This window comes from Eschrichtius robustus, chromosome 10, assembly GCF_028021215.1.
Source record: "Eschrichtius robustus isolate mEscRob2 chromosome 10, mEscRob2.pri, whole genome shotgun sequence".
NCBI classification, from domain to species: Eukaryota; Metazoa; Chordata; class Mammalia; order Artiodactyla; family Eschrichtiidae; genus Eschrichtius; species Eschrichtius robustus.
This window is the reverse complement of record NC_090833.1, coordinates 96,220,434-96,227,736: the sequence shown is the minus strand read 5'-3', so window position 1 is coordinate 96,227,736 and position 7,303 is coordinate 96,220,434.

Sequence of the window (7,303 nt, the reverse complement as noted above, 5' to 3'; positions counted from 1 at the left end):
AAGAATGATTAGCTGGCTGTGGAAGGTGTCAATCCAGGCTTGGGTCCTGAGTGATTGGTTGATTGTGTTGTTGTTTACTGGGTAGAACACAGAGAAGGAAGTGAGGAATTTTGCTGGTGGTAGAGGAGGAAAAGAGAAAAGCTAATTGTCTGGGGATCTGTTAAGTTTCCTGTGGAATATTCAGAATGAGATTTCTATTCAACTGAATAGGTAACTATCCCAGGAGAAGCTATCTGGGCTAAGTCAAGATCAAAATTTATAACTTATCACCATGTTAGTAATATGAAAATAGAAGAGATAAGCCAGAGAGTGTGTGATGTATTGTGGAAGATACTAAAGGCCAACTTTTAAGAGATCACTAAGGTGAGGGGATGTACCAAGAAGAGTATCTTGTAATCAAATCAAACTTGCAGTGATATTAGAGTTGGAGAGAACGCAGAGCACATGTTCTAGAAGCAAAAAGAAGAGAAAATCTTAAGGAGGGATTACTGTACTGTTAATGCCAAAAACTGACGAGAAGGGAAGTAATAGGAGTACTACAAGTATCCATTTTATTTGGCCATTAGAAGACCATTGTGATATAATGGGAAGATATATGCTTAATGGAAAACAATAAGCTTTTTTACATAGGTGAAAATTGTAGGGGTTGAACTGTATATGATGGTGTCATATTACAAATGAAGCGATCATTACTTAGTTATTTAAACTCTACTTTAGGGGCATCTCATCTCCATGCCCTTTGGTATATATACCCATAGCCCTTTTGAACCAAACCACTGAAGCAAGTACTCCTTAATTTTGAGTGAGAGTTACCATCATTTAGTATGTCTTATAATTTAAAAAAAAAAAAGGTGAAATAATATGAGGTACCATTTTTTTTTAAATTCATGGGATTGACTATAATTTTTAACTAATGTCCAAAGTTGTCAAGAGTAGGGACACATAGTTTTTCGAGGCAGGAGCCTGCTGTGTCCTCCTTTGCCTGGTAAAGCAATAAAGCTATCCTTTTCTGCTTCACCCCCCCCCCAAAAAAGTTGTCAAGAGTATAAGAAAACAAGAATCTATGAGACCTTGTGCAAAATGTATGCATATGGGTATCTTTCATGAAGATGACCCATAGGTTTTTGTCAGATTCTCACAGAAGCCTGAAACTTAAAGAAAACAAAATAGCTGAGCATCATTGAGTAATTGGAAAAGTGATATTTCCATTTATAGAATCATATTTCTGTACGGTACTGTCAGATATCTGCTATTACTTGGCACCATCTCCAACTTTTTAGACAATTACAGTTATTTTAATTTTATAATGTCTTAGGGTCCTATGATGGTATCTGTGTAGAGTTGAGGTAATTCAAAAATATTAATCAAGTGAAACTGAATATGAGAATTTCTCAGTTATTTAGAGCATTGATATTTATACACCGTTCCTCATGGTTTTTAAAAAAGTATTTCCTTAATATATAAGAAAGACAGGGTAAAACAAATATTCTATACATAGAAAAATATAGGTAGGAAATTATGGAACAATCTTAGTTTCCCTAATAATGAAGAAATTCAAACTGGAACAGCGTGCGGCTCTACTGTATTTGTTAAATTAGCAAAACTAACCCAGTGATTCTTTTTTTAGGCATTGGCAGGATTAGGGACTAAGGGATGCACCAACACGTTTCTCCTGGCTTTGTAAACTGGCCAGTCCTTCTGGAAAGCAACCTGGTATGGGTTGGGGATTACAACACTGTTCATAGTGTTTGATCCAATAATTTGAGCAATCTCAATAATGGGATTATGAACCAAAGGAATATGTTTATAGCTTGTTATGGCAATATGGTTATTCATCATAGTGAAAATGAAGTAGCAACCTAAATATCTAGCAATAATGAACTAGACAAGGATTCTATATTTAATGGCTACTGGCATGCATGTGATGTATAAGCTAGTGGAATTTAAGTGTATGGAACTATTTATATAAAATAATAGTGAGTGAAAAGAGCTAAAACAGATATAGACCAATTGCAACACTTTTGTACACGGCTAATAATCAGAAGACATAGTGCAGTGATATAAATAATTGATATTGTGGGGCTTTGTGGTAGGGGGGTGCCTAATTTTTTGTTCTAGAATGTTAAATGTCCAGTCTCATACACTCACACAGAGACCATCACCTGGGGAGTGGGTAGAATACAGTATTATGTTTAAGAGGCTCTGGAGCCAGACAACTTAGTGAAGTCCTGGTTTTCTTAGTTCTATGATCTGGAACAAAAACTTATTTGTTTATTGTCTCTAGGTCGCATTTGCAAACTGAGGATCATAATACTACCTTCTTCATAAGCTTGTTATAAGCATTAAAAGAGATTACTGCAAAGTGTTTGGCAAATAGCAAGGGCTAAATATGTTTTAACTAGCATTGTTATTGTATACTTTGATCAATCATGTACATATTAATTACTATGTGTCAGGCTCTTTACTAAGAGCTTTATAAATGGCATAGCTACCTGACTAGTTTGTATTAAGCAGGGACTATATCTTTTTTTTTTTTTTTTGGCTGTGTTGCGTCTCTGTTGCTGCGCATGGGCTTTCTGTAGTTGCGGCGAGCAGGGGCTACTCCTCATTGCGGTGCGCGGGCTTCTCATTGTAGTGGCTTCTTTGGTTGTGGAGCACGGGCTCTAGGTGCGTGGGCTTCAATAGTTGCGGTGCGTGGGCTCAGTGGTTGCGGCATGCGGGCTCTAGAGCTCAGGCTCAGTAGTTGGGGCACATGGCCTTAGTTGCTCTGTGGCATGTGGGATCATCCTGGACCAGGGCTCGAATCTGTGTCCCCTGCATTGGCAAGCGGATTCCTAACCACTACTCTAACAGGGAAGTAGCAGGGACTATATCTTATAATTATCTTGTGTCTTCTGTCTATAGTACCTAGCAAGGTAACTTGCACGTAATACATAATGAATATCTAGTAGATGAACACAAATGGGGTTCTCCTTTCCTAAGGATGAACAGTTCTCCACTAATTTTATACTTCTATATGGAGGGTTTTTCCTAAGGAACACTCACCCTATCAGATTTTATAGTGGTTACTGTCCTCTTATCATTTGTTGAAATCCTATCCTTATTTTATCCCAAAGAATGCAAGACCAGCTGGCCTCAGCAGCAGGGAATGTGGTTGGAACATGAGACTCAGAGTCACCAGCCCCAGTCTCAGTGTTGACTGTCCGCTTATGCACAGTGTGACCCTGAGCCAATCCCCAATTCCTTTTGTCTCTGAGTCTCCATATGTCATTTGGGAAGATTTCTTGCCATAGTTCTCAAGAATTTAAAAGAAGGATTCCAGAAATCAACAGTGCAAACAGAAATGCAAACACTTACTCTTTTTCACAAATGATTAAGAGGAAGAAAATTATAGAAGGGCAGGGGAAGAAAAGCTCATGCCAGTGACCTAATTTTCCCCATATAATGTGTGTCTTTCTTCATTTGCTGGAAAATCCTCATCAAGAAAAACATTATGAAGACAAACCACAGCAAATCAAATCACTAGGTCTGTACATTTCCATGTAACAAGGCATAAACCAGTGTAAGATCATCAACATAAAAATTTCAGCATGAGATGGGAGAGGAAGCTAATTAATTTATATATATATATATTTCTCTTTCTGTGTTGGGTATTTTCTAATTCTGACCATCAGATGCAGAGTGAGCTTTATAGGCTGGAAACTATACTTTGACCTCCTGAAAACTGAGATCTCTTGTTCTATTTCATGTAACTTTCATTGTCGCTAGGGTCCCTAATGTGTTGTGGAAAGAAAGGGGACAGCAGAGGGCCCCCTATGATCAGGACATGACTGCTTAAGTGTGAACAGTGCAATGTTTAAGCATATAAACCCAAGAAGAAGCCAATGGCTGGAAGTTCCCTTACCAGGTGCTGGCTGTATCATTCTCTGGTAGTGGGAAAAAGTGTCTTGAAACTCCGGGTGCCCTTTGTCAAAGACTTTCTTTTGTTGCCAGATCAAGATAGCCCTTTCTCATCCCAAATGTTCCAGACAAAATGAATCAGTTGGATAACTGCTGATGCATTTATTTGTTGAAATATTACTCAGACTTTAGGACAGACAGAAGAATATCTTAAACCTGGGAAAAATTTTCACAATACAGTATTGAGTAGAAATTCTATAGGAAATGTCATACACAGTATAATCTCTATTATCTATAGGTATACATATACCCTTAGAGAAATTATTGGAAAGAAAGATATATAGATGTTACCAGTATCTATCTCTGAGTTATGGGATGTTTTGCATTCTTTATATTTGTCATTTTATTGGTATGATCCTACATTACACTTTTTAATCAGAAATAAAATTAGAAATATTAAGGTACTTCTGTTTAAAATGTTACAGTTTTCTTTTTAACAGGCAGCAGTTTCAACTAGTGGTAAAATAAGCATGTGGTCAGGCAAATGAAAAGTTCTGTACTGCAGAGACCTGGAAGGAATTTGGGGCAAAGAAAGTAGTGAAGGATGACACAGAGTCAACATTCGATGAGAACTCATTGTTTTACCTTTAAGACTAGTTTATGATTGTTAGACTTGGAATAGACCTTGGGAATCAACTAGACCTAACTCTCCAATTTACAAATGAGGGAACTGAAGCTCCGGGAAGTAAAGTGATTTCCCAAGTTCCAGAAGCAAGGCAGTAGTAACAGGACTAGGAAGACAATCTAACCTACCTAGACTTTAGACCATGCCTTTTGTTGCTCCATAGCCTCCTTAGCTGCCCAGTTCTGGCTCTGTCAGCTGTGTACACATTAGGATAAGTCTGGAAGATTCCCTCTGATGCAGGCTAGTTACAGATGGGCTGTTCTGTCCCCATGTAGGGGAACTTTGGAAGACCAAATTATTTCTAAGACAGGTGGGGGCTTCTGATGATCTGAAATGAGAATCCAAGACCCAAGCTCTGACCTGGTGTCTGTCTGAAGCCCCCTCTTTAGTTGCAAAGATGACCTGGGGACAAGCTGGACTTGGAACATCTGGGATTCTCAGGAAAAATTCTAAGGATTTATTCTAATTTGGATCATTTCCACTTTTTCTTAAGGTGTCATGGCAATGCGCCTGTACTATCTCAGCATCAGTCAGACCAGTGCCAGAAAAGGGCCTCATTTCCTTGCTTACTTAGGATGTACTCATTGGGAAAGTGCAGTGAAAGCTTGAATGACATTTTTTATCAAGAAATACATATTGGGACTTCCCTGGTGTAGCAGTGGTTAAGAATCCACCTGCCAACTCAGGGGACATGGGTTCAAGCCCTGGTCCGGGAAGATTCCACACACCATGGAGCAACTAAGCCCGTGCACCACAACTGCTAAGCCTGCGCTCTAGAGCCCACGAGCCACAACTACTGAGCCCGTGTGCCACAACTACTGAAGCCCTGGTGCCCTAGAGCCTGCGTGCTGCAACTCCTGAGCCCGCGTGCTGCAACTACTGAAGTCCACACACCTAGCGCCTGTGCTCCACAACAAGAGAAGCCACCGCAGTGAGAAGCCCGCGCACTGCAATGAAGAGTAGCCCCCGCTCGCCACAACTAGAGAAAGCCTGCACACAGCAATGAAGACCCAACACAGCCGAAAATAAACTAAAAAAAAAAAAGAAATGCATATTGAATGAGCATTGATAATGCACTCAGCATCGTGCTAGGCACTGGAAAACCTCAGAAGAACTAGAGGGCATGTTCTTGCTCTCAAGTGGTAAGTACATTGGGCCGAGCTCTGTGTCTTCAGGCAGACAGTGTCTCTGGGCCTGAGTCACATCTTTAAAGCAAAGGTGACATTACTGTAAAGTATGTTGCTAAGGAGCTAAAGGCTAAATTGTAGAGACAAGATTAACACACGTGACTTGACAGAGAGAATATGTAAAACAGCATGGATAACATACTACATTGTCTAACTGGTAAGAGATAGGTGAACTAGGATGTACCGAGGTCAGATTAGTCTCCACAGGAAGGCAGATCTTTTTGGTTAGACAGAATTCGGGGCCAATTTGGATTAGAGGAGCAATATTGCATGTCCCATGTGTTTCTTGAGCAAGATGCATAAATTCTCATGGTTAGAAAGACATAACACCTCTGAAGCAGTTCATGGTGGATAGTACATTTTGAAGAGGAATTTATTTTAGGGAACTTAGTGTTTGGATATTTCCTCAACAATTAGAGTCATTCAGTCAGAGCAGAGTCAATGTGTTACTGTTTTTCTGATAAGTGCATAGGATCTAATATTATGCACTATGATGTTGCAGGCATTCTTCTAAGTGCTTGTTGTTAATTTTCTCATTAAATCCTCACAGGAACTCTATAAATTAGCAAAGTTAGCAAAAACTCTATAAGTTGAGGCACAGAAAAATTAGGTAGTTTCTCCAAAGTCTCACAACTAGTAAATGGCAGAACCAGGACCCAAACCCTGCTAATTCAGGTGCTTCTTCTCTGCTTCCTGGTATTTATAGAAAGATATTTATAGAAAACATGGCCTTTGTTCCTATGAGAATTTACCACTGGCCTTTCATATCCCACTAAAGTCATGGACATTTCCACAGGCTGTCTGATCAATGGTTTGTGGGATGGTAGATTTTCCAACTCTAGTCTATTAATTAAAGTTAATAAGAAGCCATGACTGAGGCTAAGATTCTAAAGGTTAGTGGTGGATTTTAAAACTCTCAGTCCTGCCTGTGGAATTCTGCTCACAAAGTCAGGGATGGGTAGGTTTGGGAGCTGAATTTCTAATGGAAGGTTGAATTTCCTTATTCCCATTCTTAAGCAATGAGGCTCTGGGAAAGTACAAGTCTCTTTCCAGGCTTCCAATACCTCAGCCAGTCTTAATGCTTAGAGAGGCAAGAATGTTCATTATCATCATCAATAACAATAACAAATAGTTACAGAGCATCTCTACTAGGCAAGATGCCAGGTGCTGTGTGGAATACAAAGATGACTAAGATAAAAACCTGTTCTTAAGTAGCTTACAGTCTAGAAGCAGATAACTCTAATTCAAGGAAAAATGTCTTAAAATATTATCTCTGCATCTGGCTCTTGGCCAGTCTTGTTCTTTTTGTTTGTTTTGTTTTGAGTTCTTTTTTTTTTTTTTAACATTTTCTTTTCTTTTCTTTCTTTTCTCTTCCTTCCTTCCTTCCTCCCTCCCTCCCTTCCTCCCTTTCTTCCTTCCTTCCTTCCTTCCTTCCTTCCTTCCTTCCTTCCTTCCTTCCTTCCTTTCCTTCTTTCTTAAAAATATTTATTTATTTATTTGGCTGCATGGGGTCTTAGTTGAGGCAGGTGGG